Source organism: Streptopelia decaocto (genome assembly GCF_964273445.1).
Source record: "Streptopelia decaocto genome assembly, chromosome: 1".
NCBI classification, from domain to species: Eukaryota; Metazoa; Chordata; class Aves; order Columbiformes; family Columbidae; genus Streptopelia; species Streptopelia decaocto.
In genome coordinates this window covers 182,786,570-182,807,194 of record NC_138663.1, presented here as the reverse complement: position 1 = coordinate 182,807,194, position 20,625 = coordinate 182,786,570, and the positions used below count along the sequence as shown (strand labels likewise).

Genomic DNA, 20,625 nt, shown 5'->3' with positions numbered 1-20,625 from the left:
AGTACTCGGTGACTCTTCTCACAACCATCTATTTTTTTAATAGAACTTATAATGTGTTTTAAAGATAGAAAAAATATTATATGCCCCACAAATATTAAGGGGACATCAGACAGAGTAGAGATGTGTAGCCACAGATTTCTGGTAACTTTTTTTTTTTTTACTCAGTGAAAGTGTTGCTTTGCGATTTTATTTTTGTTTTGTGCATTGTTGGCAGGAGTTACCTAGAATTTTTAGGTAACTGATGTGTTAATACATAACAAGCTAGATAAATTAGGTTTCAGAAGGGATAACTTTATTGAAAAATATCTTAGTTTTGGATGCTGGACAATTTCGGAAATGGTTAGAATAAGCTAGGCACAAAAATTTCTGCCCATGTTTAATAGGGTGTAAGGCAATGTCTGTAATTATTTTTTTTAACCCTTTATTGTAAGTTTTTTAAACACTCTAATTCTAATAAACTTTGGACTATATCTATTCACTAGACAGTTGATAGTATCACAACTGAGAAATAGTTTTGATCTTAGCTTCGTATGTTGCTGTGTGAGAGCTCCAGCAGGCTTGCACGAATATTGGAGGATGGCAGCAGAATTTGAGCTCTAGTGCAGCTAACACTTAAAGTTTGGCAGGTTTTTTTACTTTAATATTTGCATCTAATAATAATTTAGTGTATCATTTAAAAAATGGGTTCTCTTTATAGAGCATACTAAGTTTCATGACTTTATGTAATTCTACTCACTTTTCCATATCTCAATAATGAACTGTTGCTAGTGTATAAGGGTGACCCCATACACATTAATTACCACATATACACAACAGTAGAAAATGTGCATTATATACATTCAGCTCTTATTTTGTTATAACTTTCTCAAGATATCTTCTAAAACTGGGGATGATATTGTTAGATTGTTCAAAACTGAAAAATAGCAGTGACTTTCAGTGATCGTTATTAATGTCTAAAGGAAATCACTTTTAGAAATAGAACCCCCTCACCCCGTGACTATTTAGTTTGTTTTCAGACACTGCAATGAGTGTATCCACAGTAAATAGATTATAATAAAGTTTTCAACATTGAATCTAGTTGCAACTAATTATTTTATTTAGCATTAACTAAAATTCACTTGAAGATTTGGTCTGAGAAAAAGATAATTACACATCAAATAGGGCTTAAGCCTGTATTTTAATTTTAAGTGGTTTTATGTAGGTCCAGTTTCAATATTATCTTTAAGTATGTTAAATCTCAATATAAACATGCGGGGGGGGGGCTTTTCAGAAGAACTGGTGTGTTTCTGGTTTAAGAACAGAAACTTTTTTTTTAGAAGGTGTAATAAAAGATGTGTGGAATACATGAAAATAATGACAAATCCGTTTTTCTTGTTAAAGCAGGGTGCTTAATTATAGTTCCACACCTGTGAGGGAAGTTTTAGTTATTTCTGGAATATGCTCAAGGAATTAAGAGCAAATTTATGGAAATATTTGTAAACAGGTGACCTGATCTAGGCATCTGCTCGTTTATTAGGCATAGGATGTGTCTCGTCAGGGTATCTGCAGTGAAAAAGTCAAAATAAAGTTAGAATAAATTTAAGAATTTGGCTGTGTGAATGCATTGTTTCCTCCAGTAGATATTTGGCTATAGTTACTACCTCTATCAAGTTATACTTTGTTCTTACTTGATCATGGCTAGTTACTCTCATGGTTTGGTTTTGTGTTGTGGGGGAGGTGTTTTAAGTTTTAAAATTTTATTTCATCACTCAAAGTGTGTTTTATCACTGTAATATTTCAATTATATGTTTTAAAGTAGCAAATATTCGTAGGCTACATTTTAATAAAGGCAATAATGGTACAGCCTTGAAGAGCAAAAAAAATTGAAGCTCCTCAAAGAAAAATACTGGAAGTTAAATACTTAACAGTCAATAGCATATTTTAGGAAATATAGCAGCAATAATCACATCTCCATTGAGTAGTTTATACTTACCTGTTTGCTTGTTTGAGGGCGGAGGGAGAGATTTGGTGGGGGGGGAGGGAGAACAACACCCTCCCCTCCTCCCCCCCTTTTTTTTTTCTTCCTCTTTCATCTTAAAATGCTGTGGGAAGAATGAAAGCAGAAACATGCTAATCTGATTTGTTTCAGGAGGCTTCTGATAATAAGTAGGCATATCACAGGTGTTCCTAATCAAGTCAGTTTGCTTAAAAAAAAAAGTATTTTTAAAATTAGGATTTCCTGTAACATAGACAGTGCGAGGGTCAAGCCGATGACCTACATCTATGTTTGGGGATCAACCATGAAACTGTGGGTGTTAGAAATATGTTATAATACATGACATTTTTATTGCAGGTTTCGACCTTTCAATAGAGAGCTGATTTTGGAGAATGGCTTACTCCTGTGACTGAAAAACTCTCTCTGGAAGGTTGATGGAGCATAAGCATGGTATATATTATATTAACATTTCTCTTATTACATGTGTTTTTTATTTTTAAAAAGTGTACAGTGGTATAACTTAGATTATTCAAAATAGGCCTGTTCTGCTGGGTTTGCTCAATATTTCTTTACTTGTTAAAATAATTATTCTTTACACTCCTTCTGTGAAATTATAAAAGACTAAGTAAAAGTATTCACACAAGCTATGCTCAGAAGGAAATGAAGTGTTCAAAAATATGTATAAAAAGCTGAGTTTGCAACAGCCTTGATCATTGGAGTTATATAAATTCTCCACATAGTATTGTTCTCATATTCTTGCCTTGGGAATTACTCCAACTGAAATGTTGCTAATCCAAAACCGAAGTATGGATGATATAGTATTTATTTTTAAATAACTTTATTTTTTTTGTTGGGAGGGTGTGTTAAAGAATAGAGACTAGCTGAGTGAATTTCAAGGTACTATGCAAAATTTCATTTTAAAAGCATTAATAAACAAGCTGCCTGACAAGCAAAGATGCAGAAAACAGGAAAAAATGGTCTTCAGAGCCCCACACCTGTACCGGAATTGTCAGAAATTGTATTTATTTTGTCCATTTGTCAGTAAATAGATATTATATAGTATAACGGTGAACACTTGAGAATAATTAATATGGACTATGCTACACTCATATTGCAAGTCCTGCTTTGCACTAGAAGTACTAATTTGGCTGAAACTGAGAAATCCATTCAGGGTAATCATAGCCTATCTACTTGTATATGAATAATCTTAACTAACCATTTACATAAACAATTGAAATTAAAATAGTAACTGCTCTTGGATTGAGTAAATTTGTTTAAATACTAAATTCAGGAGTGAAAACTGTAAGACTTTATCTTCAACAAAATATAGTACAGTACAACAAATTTTATGACCATGTTGTGACTTTAGCAATTCTAGCTTTCAGCTGGAATCCAGTTTTTATCCTTAAACAAATCTGCCTTCAAGAGCACTTTTTTTTTTTTGTAGGAAGTAATTGTACCATAAAATAAGAGAAGTTTTAAAAACCAAAATTTTAGATTATCCCAGTAACTGCTAATTTATAACAGGCAAATCCAGTGAGGTGTAAATTTCGTATTTCCTCAGTGTTGTAACTAATGTCTAGTGTAACTGAAGAATTGCTGCCTTTTACCAGTAAAATACCTCCTGTTACAGAAGTAGTTGAGGCATACATGTTTTGAATTTTTTTTCATATAATATTGTGATTTTAGGGTAGTTAAGACCTCCTATGGAAAATTATCAGTGAGAAACAAAACTTTGAATACAGAAAGTATAGGAAGTGAAACATAACTTTATAAGCTTTGTAGTTTGTGATTATTGCATAGGTAATTCTTTCATTTTTAATCTTGTCTTTCTTTCTGTGATTAAAAAAAATCACAGTGAAAGTATTTTTATTAATCCTGCAACAGGGTTTGGGTAACATGCCTAAAATGCTCCCAAATAAATAAATATTTCACAGTCTGTCCAGAAACTGCTCTGGCTTGCCTTTTTTTTTTTTTTTTAACTTTCTTTTTTTTCCTCCTCTCCCTTTTTTCTTTTTGTCCTCTTAGGAATATCAGGATTTCACAGAACACTTCTTTGAATTTGTACATTTTTTCCTTCTTTTTTTTTTTTCCTGTACAAAAGCAATTACATTCTTGTTAATGAAAATCAGGATTATATTGCAAGGCAAAGGTATCTAAGGCTCCCTTGTGACATATTTAAAAGGTGAAAGTTTGATGGAGTGTTCCTTGGTCTGACACAAGTTCAGAGCGTTTCTCATAGGTTCTTATTCAGAAAAAAAATATGGTTTCTGGTTCACAACTGTAAATCAAAGGGGTTTTAAATTCTGGGCCTAATCCTGCAAATTTTTAAATACACAGGTAGCCCTAATGACTCACTATCAGGAATAAGGATTTGCAGAATCATGTTCTCATTAGATGCAAACTTTATTTAATTTAATGAATAAAAGATAAAGTATTTTGAACTTCGAGACAAGTCTAAATAATTGTTATGGAGTCCAAAGAGAAGAGTTTTGCAGTAATATAGCAATTGAGTCTTACTCATTTACAAGCTCAAATAGCTTACAAGAGAGCTGCAGTTCTCAGTTATCATTAGAACCCACTTTCTAAGTGTTGATTTGCTCTAGAACATGTTTATTCTGAAATTTGGCTTTTTTTTTCTAGAACTGCTTTGTATTTGGTAGTCAGCATGGCTGTTTCCTGACCCAAAGAGTAGGTGAAACTGTCGAGAGAGATGTGGGGTGTGTTTGTTTTATTTTCTTATTCTTAGCCTCTGCTATTGCAGTTCTTATTTAGCAAAACTACCACTTATTTTGTTTGAGGTTGAGCCTGAAATAAGGGCTGCAGTGCTGGCCCCTTAAAAATTGTTGGTGTGGCTGTTGCAAACTGTACGCTTGACTTTGTAAACTGTTTTGCAAAATCGAATTGTAATGAAGCTGAAAAGATAAAAATGAGAAGCACTTCAGCAAAGAAGTCTGTACATGTGTAACTTTTCATGGCCACTTTTACTATTCGTACTATAGATACATGCTTGAGACTCTACAGACCTTGTTGACTGAATCACAATTTGAAAGCTGACAATGTTTTGCTTATTGCTCATCTAAAAGAACTGTTGCAGGTTACTTTGTCAACTCGTCTATGCTTTCTTTAAGGACTTCTCTTGCTATTAAAGGCAACTTAAATAATTTTCCTGAAAGAGATACATAGCTATAAATGCAACCCCTGCCTAGTTATTACAAAACATGTAAAATCAGCCATGATCTCTTAAGCATGGCTGTTTTCAGTTTTGAAATCTGAAACAACTGAATTTTCTGGATTTTGTTAGTTTAAACTAGATCCAACCCTAACATTATTTTTAAATGGAGTTTTGTATACTATTAGATTTAAATAGACATTAACTTTTATTATTAGATTAGACATTTAATGAAACATGTATATAGGAAGGATTTAAGACTGGTATACTTACACCTCATTTTTCCTTGTCTGTTGATAAAATGGTTTTGCAAGGCAATAGGAAAAGAAAAACAAATGACATACAAATTCTTAAGGAAAAATAGTTAAAACATGCTAACTGGGATAGTTTAGTGCTTATTATTCTCATTCAAACACAAATATATGAAAGTAAGGTATTGCCCTTTTTATTATTTTAGATTTTATTTATTTAATTATTTCAACAAAATGCTAAGTAGAAGTTTATGTAAACCCATACATTTAAAATATAATTGGGCAAATGAGAAATTTAATCAGAGTTCTTAAATGTTCAGCTTCTGTATTGATGGCTCATTAATCCACCTTGGTTCAGACTGCTGTAGGTACACTAACATGAAAAAGGCCATGTATGAAGATGCAACTGCTGAGTAGTGTGTTTGAACAAACCACTGTTTCTAGCTTTTTTAAAATGTTGAATTTATTTTAAATGCATGGATATTCACAGTAAATTTTTTTCCAAGTTCGTTGGAGGTAGGATTTTCTTTTTTCCAGACACCAAGTTTTTCCTGTTGCATTATTCTAAATTTTTACAGCCATATTTTAAGAAAATTAGTGCTTTATAACAAAACATACTACAATAATATATTCAAAGCAAGAAATCAGCAATAACTATTTTTAAACTTGTGCAGTACTTAAAAATCTTAGTAGTGTGCAAATATCTCTAAAATATTTACACCTTTCCATTAACCCACTAAATTTTAAGAGCTTGCTTTTTATTTCCTGTGAGTGTTCTCTTGGGGTTTTTTTTGTTTTGTTTTGTGGGTTTTGCTGGGGTATTTTAAGCCTTCAAGCAAAAAAATTTCATTATTTTCTGCATCCATTTCTTAGCTGATATGAAGAGTGTTGTTTTTGGTTTTTTTTTTTAATTCCCCCTCAACCCACAGAAAGAAATAGATGTAAGTATTATATAAAAGTTAATATAAACATTTTAAAAGTATTGTAATTATGAATATGATTGTAATCTTCCTAACTATAACTGATAATTTCCTACTTCAAAATAGATATAGCATAATATAAGTCACTTTTAGATTTAGACAGGACTTCCAGTGCACCTAGTTGATCTGATAAATGAAAACATTTGCTTTAGAATTTCTGTATTCTTTTGGAGCAAATTTTTCTCTTGGTAGAATAGGTAGGTACCATGGTCTTAATTGTGTTAACACTTCAGTAATTCTGAACACACTTCGCATCTTTCTTTTACAAGCTAGTCCATATTTTAGTCAAGATCAAAACTTAGAATTAGAAAAGGAGGATGCTCCATCTGTTGTGAAACATTGTCATGGCTCTTATGAGAAAGTCTATCTCTAAATTAAAATATATATTAAAAAGTCTATGCAGAACAGAGTTCTCTGTTGATACTGTCACACTTGTCAGTATCTTGCACAGGCATAAAAACCTCCGTATCAAAATGCTGGTTATGTACTGTTATCCTGTCCCCACGCTCCTCAAAACCAAAAAATATTTTTTCTGGGTTCTCAGGAGAAGAGAAAATTATGCTTTTAATATCAAGCACAGGAGTTACACAAGCAGCAGTGAAATGTGTATTTTTCTTCATCTGTTTTATCACCTAACTTTAATATTATGTTTCAGTTCTGAGGCAGAGTGAGTAATAGGGATTTTAGTTCTCTATGACCGAAGTATTTTTTTAAACAGAGGGTCATATGCTCGTCTTTAATGCTATGTATCTAGAAATCCATAGCCTGGATGATATGCAAGAGTTACTAATACATTTTCCACACTTCTTAAACTCTTAAATTTGTGACCCCTCTGATCAGTTCAAGAGCAGATAAAATATAGTTTGAAATAAACTCACAGGAAAATGCTTGTACTTTTCTTTCTGGAATTACCAGGTTTAAAATTTGGATCTTCATCTGCATTGTGCCTGTTTTGCATCCAGGTTTAGAGTGTAGCTAGGAGACTCTTGAATTAGCAGTGAGAGAATAATTCCTTCCAGGGTATTAGTACTGTTGGACTGTGTTCTTTTTTTACACCAGCAACTCTTCAATTTTTGTTAAGGTTCTTATCCCAGCTATGTCACTGTTACTACAGTGAATTTGGCTGTTAATACCGAGTGTTTGTTTCAGAAATTGATATTTTTGTGAAACTGCATAAGAAACTAACAGAAATGTGAAATACAAGAATGTTAGTAAGTTATCTCTTAAATTTATTGTCCTTGTTTTGGTTTGGTTTTTTGCTATTTAGATATACAGATTTCTTCTGACATTTTTGGTGTGTAATACTTAATTCATCAGTCTTGGAGTTTTCTGACCTGAAAGTGATTATTCCAAATGCTGTCCAAATTTTTGTTGTTGTTGTTTTATTTTTAGATTAATATAACTTATGTTGCTGACCCACTTTCCATTATGCAAAAACCTGAACAGAATTTGTCTTTGAGGTAGGACTTCATGAATGCTAACACTAGAGGGCAATTCAAAGCAGCAGTTTACCCCAGAACGGTTTCCGTGCCTGTGGCCCAGGGTTGAAAAAAAGGGGAGCCTATGGAGACCTTCCCAGGGTCACCCCTAGGCAGGAGCTGGTCTTCGTGATTACCCTCCTAAATCATTTATTTAACTTGCTTTTCGTATCCAGTAAATGGATGTTTGAGTGCTCCACTGAATGAGGAAGAAGTTAAGCCAGTTCTTATGCTTTGCTGAATTAAAAGTTAAGAAACATCTTCCACAGTGCCTTACATCACTCAGTCTTGCCACTGTCAAAAAGGCATAACTTAGTCAGTGGTGGTTTTTTGATTGTTTGTTTTTAATTTGCTCTTATGTACCACATTGAACCCTTTGAAAGATACTAGGGTTTGGGAGGTAATGTAATGTTGCAATGCAACTTAAATGCCTTTTGCTAAGTATCAAGGAAAATTGAATATATGGTGAGTAAAAAATATTCTTGTAAAATTCTTACACAATAGTGCAAGATTATGCAAATTAATAAGACAGTAAAAGATAATTCATTTTAGAAAAACAAAACAAACCACACACACACACCAAAGAAAACCCACACAAAAACCCCAAACAAACAAACAAAAACACACACAAAAAACCACCACAATACAAACAGCATAAGGCACCAGGCAGGTAGTTTGAGTCCATAACTTTATCAAGGACAATATATTATATCAAATGTTTAAAAAAAAAAAAAAAAAAGGTTGAAGATGAGGAATCAGGTGCTGTATTTAATATTTAACCAAGGAGGAAAGATCATCTGTGTATATTGTGCACAATCTAAACAATTTATATAACAGTGCATTACATAATAAATTACAGTTTTCACAGTTGCAATGTTCATCATAGATTTACAGAACATCCTAAATGCTTGTAAATAGTAACCTGCAATGCAAATGATGTCATGGTTCTTGAAAAGCACTCAATTCTTATTTTAGCAACGCAAATTCTCTCATTATATTGAAATGTATGCACCCAGCCATGTATATACTTGTGTCACAGTACAAATTTCAACACAAGGGCATTTTATGTGTGTGTTTATACTTACCTCTCTGTCTTTTATATACATATATATCATATAATATGTATTCGATCTATACTTATATATATTTAAAAGCTCATGTAAGATTAAAATGGTATGATCATTCCTAATCTCCATACTGTTTTTTCAAATAATATTATCTTTGCATTCTTTTGCACAACTTCTTATAAATATCTAAAACTTATTCTTGCTTTAGCTTTTCTCAACATTTCTTTTATAAATAATACTTAATTACAATCACTCTGGCAGTGCCACAAATCTATAGAAATACTACTATGCATCGTTACAGTAAACATTTACACCTGTCTTCTGCAGGTCTGATCAGCAACTCCAGTGCAATTTGAATATATGTAATCTGCTGACAATGATGTGCCCAACCATAATCGGTGCTGGAGCCTTGGGAAGAGAGATTGTGTCATCACACAGTATATAGTCCGACAATGACTGACTTTGATGAATCTGTGAAAGAAGAAAATAGTTTTTTGACCTCTTAATTTGCAAAATGCACACAAAAAAGTAGAATTTAACCCACTGAAGTTGTTAGATTGTCTGGGCTTCGGGGGAGGTTTTTGGTTTTGCTGGGAGTGGGGGATGTTGATGAATTAGTTGATAATCATGTACAGTGATAAAGAGGAGTTAATCACACACATGAACTCTTGATTTTGAGAACATGAATATTTATAGTGAATACCGAAGTGCTTAAACCAAGCATACATGTAAGCTCTAAAGGAACTGAATCCTTAGTCTTTTGCAGGTAAGACATTAACAATTTAAGCATAAGCATTTTCATGCCAACAAGGCTCGTCCCCTTATTTTCCTTTTACCAACTTCATTTTTGGTCCTAAATCAGAGAGAGAAGTTCTGTTGTTAAGTTACAATTAAGAAATTTGTTCTTCCTTTGTTCAAATAAACACATGTGTAAGTACCAGCAATGTGCAGACCAGTATTGCAATATTGGTCTGTTCTATCTTTAAGCAGGTGGTTTCATGTGGCAAGCTGCAAGAGAGACTCTTTTTTTTCTTCCCAGCTTTTGACAAAAAAGATGACGCATATGACTCAGAATTAGAAGGGGAAATCTGCCAGTTTGCATCAGTTCCTTAACTTGTGGGCTGCTATTCACCACAAGGAAAATCAGTATACTCACACCAGTGCTTCTTGAGAGATGAGGAGTAATCATTTCCTTCAGAAAGTGTAGGATGATTGGAGTAGGCCTTTCATATCTTAACTAGGTTTGTCATATAATAAGATATTTTTCAATTGTATTAAATTTTTAGGAAGAAAAAAATCAGATGTTCTTAAATGCTACATCTACTGTTTAAAATACAAATCAGACATATTCTAGCTTAATTCAGAGTAAAAGCAAAGGATCTCTTCTGCTTTTTGAAAACATTTCTGATGGCACAGAAATTCAAAACCCATTGTAGATTTCCACAGTTGAAAGGTAAGTTTTTTTTACATCTTTTTAACCTAATTCCACATATCTGAATCTCCATTTCCAGCTTTTAAGTAAGTTAGTAAGACTGAAAATTAAATATAGTATCTTTGAGAGCAGAAGCCATCTGTTTTGAAGGGGAAAATAATTATTTGAAGTCAGGAAGATCTGATTTTCATAAATGCCATGCTTTAGACCTGCTAAAAAAAGATAATGGACAATGCAGAGATAATTCAGATTCTTTCATAAAGGTTTGGGTTATGATGGAGGGAGACTTCTTGCAATACTGATATTTGCTCAAAGAACATATTGTGAACTAGCCTTTTTATTAAAAAAAAAAAGTAAAATGCTAATTATTGAGAGATTAATGTCTTCTTGGTTTGTGGATATTTACTAGACAGTTTTATAGGGCTGAGAGTACAGTTTTGATTTTTATTTTTTTTTCTTGACTGCTAGTGTGCTTTAGGTAATGGATTATAAATTTTTTTTTAATATATTAACTTCTAGTTAATTCAACATGGTTTTACTTTAAGCTTGTTGGTGAAATATTGAAAATCTAGCTTAATATAAAGCCATAAGAGGCACTGAGCATCCTTATCTTTTTTTCTTTTTTTCTTTTTCTCCAGTGAATAAAGTTCCTTTCATTTGGCAAAACTGTTGTTGTTTTGAAAAAGCATATCCTAAGTTAAGTTTATTTTCTAGCTGGAAAAAATGGATTTCACTGCTTAGAAATCTGTGTCAGCCTTAGAAAGCACCATTTTATTTTGCATTAGCTCAGTCCTGTGAGTGGTGGGTCTCCCTGATGGGGAAGTAGGGAGCCAACCCATGAACATTTTTGAAAGGGTGTTTACATGTCTATGTGTTAGATGGTCTGTCTTCTATGAATATTTCACAGAGGGGTAGGGAAAAGATTAAAACAGCCTTCTGAGTTGCTGCAGCAGCATATTTCCTCAGCTACCATTGAATAAACGATAATCAAAGTGGATAATATGACTAGGAATCTGTACCCCCAAATGTGTTAAGAACATTTGAAACTTCTACTGAAGTCATTAAATAATGAAGTTGTAGAAATACAGCTAAGGATTGGAAAAGTTACAGTGATTACTTGGAGGTGTTCACCTGCTGTTAACTAGCGAATTCCCTTAACAGTTGAGTTGATTTTTTCTCATGATTCAATCTAACCTTTTGTACAAAAGTCATACAGTTGTCTGGCATTTTATAGCAGTCAGGTAAGGATGATGTCAAGAAAAAGACAAATTTACTGTCTGAGCCAGAAGGCAGGCTCACAAAAAGCAACTTCTTTCAGGACACGAGAAGCTCTTTGTTCTGTGGCCTCGGTCTTTTTGTGCTTTGACCCTTATTTTATGGCATTGTCACTCTGACCCTAAATCTTTGGAAGGAGACGTGCAGCAAATTTAGCCCTTTACAAGTGGGGTTGAGTTCTAAGCTATGGGCCTGGTTTTTGTCTTTAGGCATTATAGTTCCATACAATGCTGAGATGTAATGAGATCAAAATTTAATATGTATGGTTTTGTGTAGTGCAAGTAGTAGTATTTACATATCAGGCCACATTTTTAATATAGATTGCTATATTAGTGTTCTATGATTTATGATAAGTGACCAATTTCAGATAAGACAGCAACCATGAAGACAGCCTGATTAACACTTTGGAAACTGATCCTGTGCACAGACCACCAGGGTTCCTGCAAAATGCTACCTGACTATTAACTATGCTATTGAGGACAAGAAATGCTTTGCTCTGCATTATACAGTTAGAAGATTTAACCAGCTGCGTGGTTTGCTTTCCCAGAAGACTGGGTGCCAGCTTAGGGAAGCACATTTTACACTAGGCCTGTGACTGCTTCCCAGGCTAAATGAGTAAATCTTCTGAGAATGTAGTAGAATTAACTTCTCTTTTTTTTCTTTAAGAAAGCTAGAAATGAATGAGAAGGACAGAAAACTAATAGTTAGCTGATATGTTTTGATATGTATATTTATATTTTAGGAAGAATCAAAACTATTTAAGAAGAAAACCTGTTTTGCTATCTTAACTTTCCATTACATAGCTGGTTTGTATTGTATGGGTATTGTTATTCTGAGAAGAATTGTTCCAGTTTCTTTCTTTTTTTTTACCAGTAATTATTCTATATACTTCAGGTTTGTAAACTTGAACTAAAGTCACAGGATAATATTTTCTGAAGGTAATAGTGTATAATCTAAGTATATGGCTCTTGGAGAACTTGGGGGGGGAAAAATTACCTTTTTTAAAAAATATTTTTTAATTTGAAAAGGTGTTATGATTTTATTTTTTTTTAATACTAATACAGAAACTGCAGTATTTTAAGACAGACCTGACTTTCTTTTTCATAAATCCACTAGACTACTAATATTTTTTTGTGATAAAATCAGGAGGAAAAGAACATTTTAATTACAACTATAATGAAATATAAAACTTCATAGAATTTAGACAATAGCTTCTTCGTTTTTCTTAATTTTGTATGTGTCCTTTCAAGCAGAAAGAATGCTGGTACAGATTGAACGTGTTCACACAGTTTTCTTCCTGTGTGCGTGCCAAAGGTTCAGGAAAGACAGATTTTTAAAAATGGTGTGCAAGCTATACCAGAGCCGTCAAGAGGGACCTGGAAAGCTCTTCTGAAATACAACTTCTACACACTGTTAGAACCCAGAGCTTGTTACACTGTACAAGTTCCCTGTGAAGTATTTCATATAGCAGTCTAGTTAATGCATCAACGTCTGACAAAACACTCTTTAGAAGCTGGGAAAAGAAGGGGGAGGAGTTAGTCTTATTCAATTTCGTTTTTAAGCTAGAGGTGATACTAAAATATACTGATAATATACTAAAACATACATTGATGATATTTTGGTGTGCTGCATCATCTTCCCTTAGTTCTGCTCTTTGAGCTAGCAAGCTATAAAAACTGTTTGACATCCTGTACTTGTTCAAGTCAGAACTAACTACCTTCAGTCTCTTGCCTTCCGCATACATCCCCTGCATTTCGGTTGCTGTTCAGCGCTCCAATAGAAGCATCGATATGGCAGTACCAAATAACTGTCTTCACTTAGGTTTGTTTTTGTGATTGCAGCGGGGGGAAAGATGCATCTAATACAGGCGAATATGTGAGTCAAGCTAGTGTAAGTAGTGGCTGGAGCGCTGAGATGAAGTAAAAAGGAGTTAAAACTGAATTTGATGCCAATAGACCATAACTGCACTTCCAGATTTCCAGGTATTTTTATACTTCTGAATTTCTTGATGTTTTACTTCCTGGTTTTTATTTTTAGCTGCCTTTGTGATTCTATGCGGTAGTTCTCCAGCTAGTCTAAATACGTTGGTTCATGATCCTTTAATTCGTATTCAGAAAATTACCCAAAGTATTAACTGTGACTTTTTAATACAAATCAATAATAGTCTTAGAAATATTCAGCTGCTTGGTAGGAGGTATGGGAAGATCTGTCATACATGGAGAGGGTGTATAAACTCAGTCCTGAATGACTGCTCCTTTTTGAGGTGAAGTGGAGCTAATTCATTGCTGGATTACAGTAATTTAACAAAAACAAAACAAACTAGCACAGAATTGCTAGGTTATAGACAGATTATTTTTTAGAATTGCAGTCTTAAATGTGAGTTCAAAATCTTACTGTTACTTCAGGGGAATAGCAAATCAGGTGTACAGTTTTATTTAATCTCTGAGGTCTTTTCCAACCCAGTCAATTCTGTGATTCTCTTAATTCTTTTTCCTCTGTGACCACTAAGTAGTCTCAATTAAGTGAATTAACTGAATATCATAGGCTATACCTGAAACAAATAATAATGCAATAGTAGCCCAAAGCACACTGATACCTTTAAAGTAATGTTTTGAAGTATTTCCATTGAATCTTTCCTCATTTTTAAGAAATATATGCATATCACTTTAAAGACTGCTGACATTAAGAATTAGGAGGAAAGAGGAGTCCTTAACAACTAGAAGGCAGAGGTAAAAGAATATGAAACTTGCTTATTCTTAAAACTTACATTTAGAAGTAAATGCAAGAGTTACAAATTCCAGTGTGTTCGCAGTATGTGTATTACAGTGTTGAGTAAGTATATGACAAAAATAAAAAACTACAACAATTTAAACAACTGGCGGGGGCAGAGTAGGGAAGTAAACAGTATATTATCAAGATACAGCTACCTATAATTCTAGATCTTACAATTTTGATGTTTGAGAATAGAACTGTTTAGATTTCTTAATGCTGAAGTGACTTTATCTCTTTAACTCTATCTTTTGCCTGGATGAATCTAGTAAAAAAGAATATATATATGTATGTATTTGCAGCAAGAGCTGAACTGTTGGTGTGTTTATTCATATTCAATGGTGTATTAGTGGCACTGAAGTGTCAGCTGTGAGAGCTTTGCAAATACACCAGCAGTTGTCAAAAAAGCAATCACTGCAAAATGTTCGGTCTACCATCTGAGTAAGTTACCCTCTTCCTGGAACACACGGGACACGCTTGTCCAAACTGGCCCATTTTCTTACTGTGCCAATCTGCTTGCAAACCCCATCTCACTTCCAGTTTAAACTACGAAGCTGAACAGGGAAAACTGAGATCTGGAGATATACTTGCTGATGTCCGTGCTATGGGGGCAATTAGCACCGGTGGACAAACGTAATGCTTTAAACTGGAACACTGACAGTCTTTCAGTGTTTCTCACCTTCAGATTTCCAATTTTAAAGTGAAATAAGGTTGGGAAAGGGTCACAATGAACAGTGAAGCGATAGCATTGCTTTCGTAGTGGATTTGCGTTTCTTCACTTTAATAAGTAACACAAAATGTAATATGGTTGTGTGCAAATGCTATGACACCGTCAATGGGGAAGGTGTTTGGGGCAAGAAATATCAAGAGATTGCTTTTGTTGTATGAGTAAAAGGCACAAGGTAAATGTTTAATCTTAGGTTGTGTTCTTAGACATCTAAGACAATATACAGTATTTAATAGAAAGAACTTGATTTGTTTTACTCCAAATCACTGAACTATCAGATTGCTGACTAGCGGTACCTTTTGGATACAATATGTTACACAGAGTTTATTAGTAGTTATAGTAGTCAGAAATTTACTTGTAACTGGTTTTCATGGTGTCAGAAAGAGATTGGGTTTGGCTTGGTGTTGTTGTAAACTCTTAACCATAAACCAATAAAAACTGAACATGATATTTTATACTAGGCTTGATCTCTGATAAATCAGCTAAGGATAATGAAATCAAGGAAAGGCTCCTTCCTTAATTTGGAACACCTCAGTCACACAACACCCTTTCTTTCTTTTTGGTAACAGTTTAGTTGCTTTTTCTAACAGCATTCCTGACTTCTGTGTATGTGTAGAGAGCCTACTTGGATGGAATTTCAGTTCTGCATCTTCAGAATCCTTCTTTCTTCCATCTTCCTCAGCAGAGCTCTCACTTTCAGGGACTTGGAGGGATCTAATGAAGCTGCTTGCATAAATGATTCCTAGCTTTTATGATTATGATGATGATTATTGTATTTCCTCTGTCTGTCTCACCCACAGATCCCAGTCTTAAAGATACTAGAGGTAGGAGAATCACTTTTGGTAGCATGATTATATTTGCTTTATGACAAAAACATAGACCTACAAAGCTTTGTGCAGACCCTCCTGGATTTCAGTAGATTTCTGGCTTAGTTATCAGTAAACATTTTATCTTTGTCTTTTTCCTTCCATGCTTCTCCCATTCTTCAACTCCTTCTCTCTCATACTGTCTTCGATTTTATGTGAAAACTTGCTTATTCTCCTTACAGACAAAATATATCCTTAATAGCAATGTAGAAGATCTACAGTCATGTTGTGTTTGGTTTTTTGGTTTGGTTTGGTTTTTGGTTTTGTTTTGTTTTCTGTTTTTAGTTTTGTTTTGAGGCGGTTTTGGTAGTCAGGTTTTAAAACAAACAAAAAAAACAGTCCTGTAATGCATGTCAGGTTTGGTGTTCATGTTGTGGGTGGAATTACCTGCAAGTTCTCTTACTAGTGTACTTACTGTAGAAAATAGCATAATAGTTTTGCCAAGCCTTTATTTCGTGGTGTGTGTAGTTTAATTTTAGAAGGATTTACTTATGCAACAGAAAAAACCTCCTTGCTTAAGCTAGAGGCTAAAAACAAGTAGGCAATAGAAACAACAGTGTGTAGTTAAACACATAGTTTACAAATGAAGAATTTGGCCTGAACATACAAATGAGAAATGTACTTCCAAAGGTATTAAATGTTAGAGCTGTCTTATTTTAAAGAGTTCCCTTCAATCTTTTGAGGTAAATCTTCAAGTAAGAAACAGTATTTTCTCTTGCTGGAGAATATATTTCATATTATTTTCCCAGAAAAGTTTAAGTAAGTCTCTTACTGCTGACTAGCGTTTTTGCTTGCATCTATCTTTATCTTTGCCTTTCATGTTATATATAGACAGTGGAGATTTTTCTTTACCTCTTCCTCTCTTGGATATGCCCAGCCCAGTTTCTTCAGGGGAGCGACCAATTGTCACAGCATACCTTTACAGTTATGTTTATTTTTATTTCAGGTATTACTTCACTAAGGTACTGAGTAAGTTGTGTCTATATAACCTAGCTTGCCTATTTTAGCCTCCGTTTAAAAAACAAACAAACGTAGGTAGTAAGGGAGGGAGGGAGAACGTAAATATAGTCATGCATGTATAAAATATACCAGAAATGGCTCTTTTATGCAGTTCCCAAAGTAGCATTCACACCTAGATGGCTATATAAAAACCTCAGTGTTGCTGCAGCTACCTGTAAACTTACGCTGGCAAATCTCACTTTAATTGCACATCTGTAGCAACAGACGCTTCTAGCAGAGATCATCCTGCTGTGTTATTGTAGGAGCAAAAATAGGAAGGGAGAAAAGGAAAACTTGCCAAACTTCCCCCTTTGCGGTCTGCCAAACTTCTTGTGCTTACAGATAGCCCTGTTAATTTACAGAAATTGTATTATCGTGAACTGACTAGAAGGCTCATTACAACAGAATGGAATACTTGGGTCTGGTCTGTGTAAGTAGCTTTTGTCTCAATAATTTGGTATAAAAACATTAATGAAAGCATAATTCCTGTTATCTAGGGAAGCAGTAAAAGTACTGTACACACTTGAAACGCTGGCATACTTTAGTGTAGGAAAACGTTACCTGGCAGGGATGTGAACTCAAGAGTCTCTTCCCTACCTCTTCAAGTAGAGTAGTACAATCATTCGAGGCTGGAGGCAGATGAACTCCTCTCCTGCTTCTAATAACAGATAAGTTACTGTTCTTACTAACAATCTAGTTGGGTTCGGTTTTTTCCCCTCCCCTGAAATTAAGAAACACTTGTAAATCTGTCTGCCCAAAACTGTGGCAAGGGTAGCCCACAGAGGTGACAAATGGCTTGAGGACTGATACAACACTTGACAGAAGCTTGTTTTGAAACTAGTTCTTATTCTCTTATATATGACAGTTGTCTTTTTCAGATCAGAGGTCTCCAGATGACCAGAAGTTAGATTAGAAAATAACCCAGACTTTTTTGTTTTGTTTTGAAGTAAACATCTGTAAAATCTGTATTTCCTCTAATTAGACACACAATTGTCCAGTTCCTGTTTTGTGTCCCATTAAGGTATTATGCACAGTTGACAATGAAGTCTAGAGCTTCACTGTAAATAAACAGTCAGCTTGGCAATAGACAATTGTTTTATAAACATTTTGTAGTTTATTAATACAGCTGATGTCAGTACAGGAAAACTACTGTTCAATAAGAAAATTCTGCTTTCAGCATATGTTTCCATTTCCTTGAAGTATGGTAGACACCTTGGCATAACGTAGCAGCACATAATGGTTTGTGGGTTTTGAAAAGGTGCAGGCCATATTGTGCTGCCTCAAAAATACAAGGATTTCATCGTCCTGAAGAGAAATATCACTTATGAACTAGTCAATCTTGTGATGCTGATGTCTGTCATACTTTAGCAGCACGTAAATATTGGTGTTAAGACTGTAAATATCTCCAGTATTAACTGTGCTGCTGAAGTAAGGCTAGCCACTTCTGCATGTGAGTCATAGAAAAGGATGTTTCATGTATTTCCTGATGCTATTTTGTTGTTATAATTTATATGTTGATTGTTTATGAACATTTTCTTGGCTTTTGTTTGTATTTTCGTCTATTCAGAAACAATACTTAGGACTTCATAGTATCTGATGATAAATACAGAATAGACATATACACCTGCGAATGGTTTGTTTTACATTAAAGCTGAATTTATTAAAGGAACCATCTCAAGCTACATCTGTCTAATAATGCCTTGGTAAGTGTGTCTATATATTTTAAAACAAGTATTAAAAATATGTTACTTTAAATGTCAGTATTTTATTAAATCTCTTAAAACTGTGTTAATTTTTACAGCATTTTCTTAATGAATGGAACTGGGAAATATTTTGTCATGTTTTTAGCAAAGTGAGCACATAAAGCAAAAGTGTCTTCCAAAATTTTTAACAAAACTTATGGAACACTTCATTTCTTAAATCACCGTGTCTATAGACAGGTAACAGTTTTATGGTTAGAAGTATAAATTGTGTATCTGACTGTGAACTTATTAATTTTTTTTCTCATCTTCCACTAAGATGTTTCTCTTGCAGGGAAATCTTTCATTGAGATGATTGAAATCACTGCAATGAGAATGGAAATTACTTGGGTCCTTTCCTTTTAAAAACTGCATGCAAGAACTGTGTGGTGAGTCAAATGTAGACTAATGGTTATGTAAATGTCACTAATTTTAGATACAGTCAAGATCTGAAAGTGTGTTTCCTTTTAAGATTTTATTTTGTTCACTATCGTGACTCAGTATCACTTGCTAATATTATTTTATCAGCCTTGTTTTATTTTGCCATTAAAATACACATGCCTTCTCCAAGTAAGTACTCACAGCTTCAAGTTTATACATCACGTAGATGTTTTAAAAGCTTATCTGCACTGGGGATTTGGTTTGACTTCAGGCTTCACGGGCCTGCTACTAGAGCAGTTGCACAGGTACAAACATGACTAGACGAATATGAATCCAAGTTGTTATAACTCATAAATCTGCATTATTTTACCATATAGAACTTCAGCCTGGTGTATGCACTGGTAAAAATCACACTTTTCTTGTCTGCCCCTGCTATGGATTTGAACTGGTGAAACTCCAAATAGCTAAAATTTCCAATTTAGTTGAGACCTGAGCACTGCCCAGCAGTAAAGCCATGTGGTATTAGCCAATAACTTTTCATAAAGTAGATGCTTCTGTGTATACATATACCTGCAACAGGTCTCTTAAGATATGTGGCCAAAAGGAAGTTGACTACTCAGAAAAAGTATGCTATCTGGCTCGAAGTTGGATACCTTTTTCCCTGAAGCTTCTTTGAGTAGCACTATGTTATATTTACTTACCTGTAACTGCTTAATGCTAAAGACCTGCATATACATTTCAGCCATTTGAGAACTTAAAATATGTTTGGAAAGACCAGACTCTCTGGGTCTTAAAAGAAAAATACATTATTCTTCCACTATTCTCCTCCTTCTAAAGGTTACTGATTTTTGTTAGCCAAGTACAGCTGAGGTGTTCATCCTGTTACTCTTGTAGATCCAGTATTATAAAGTCACTAGGTTTTTTTCCAGGGCTTCCAGGAGTAGATGTGAATATAAAGACCAGGTCAGAATGATTTGAAAGTATGCAACAAGTAAGTCTCTTTGCACGGCTTTGTTAAAGTCCAGTGGCCAAATAATTTGTTCCTGTCTACTTCGTTGTGCCAATGCAGACCTTCTTGTGAATGGTGAAATGGGCTCCTTCCCTCTGATTCAATCTGCAAACACCTGTAACTGGCATAGGGCAGGGGATGACAGGGAGTGGGACAAAGCAGAAAGGTCACATTGTCTTGTTTGGTGGCCCTAGCAGCTTATAGCAGTTTAGTGAGATGATGAAAATACAATTTGAGGATTTGCAGAACCAAAACTCAACTGAGGAACCAAAGTTCAAGTCTGGATTAAGAAAACGACTTCAAGTGTTTATGAGGGCCCATTCAAATTATTCAGTTCCTAAACCTTTGAAAAGAACATATTTCTTGCATGGTTCACAGATGCCTTAAATAACATTAGCAATTGTATTTTCCAGAGGTTTACCTGCATGGGGAATGCCATAGCAACTTCCTCTGCATTGCAGCTCTGGAGTCCTAAGGATTGTGCCTGAATGTAAGAAAGGAAGGC

The 20,625-nt window shown here is 34.3% G+C and overlaps 2 long non-coding RNA genes across 5 annotated transcripts in view; both read left to right on the top strand.

The window, feature by feature from the left end:
- Positions 1-20,625, top strand: part of LOC309444607 — a 93,759-nt gene that overhangs the window by 55,567 nt on the left and 17,567 nt on the right. For 2 of the 4 annotated variants that reach the window (XR_014185104.1, XR_014185105.1), the window contains 2 exons: positions 2,333-2,425; positions 19,026-19,119. This is a non-coding gene — a long non-coding RNA (uncharacterized lncRNA). Of the gene's footprint in view, positions 1-2,332; positions 2,426-18,433; positions 18,695-18,792; positions 18,932-19,010; positions 19,120-20,625 lie in introns of those variants that run through there. The other 2 variants (XR_014185106.1, XR_014185107.1) reach the window with 2 other exon arrangements.
- Positions 4,618-9,690, top strand: LOC309444629. Its single transcript, XR_014185114.1, has 2 exons — positions 4,618-4,666; positions 9,251-9,690. It is a non-coding gene; the product is annotated as an uncharacterized lncRNA (long non-coding RNA).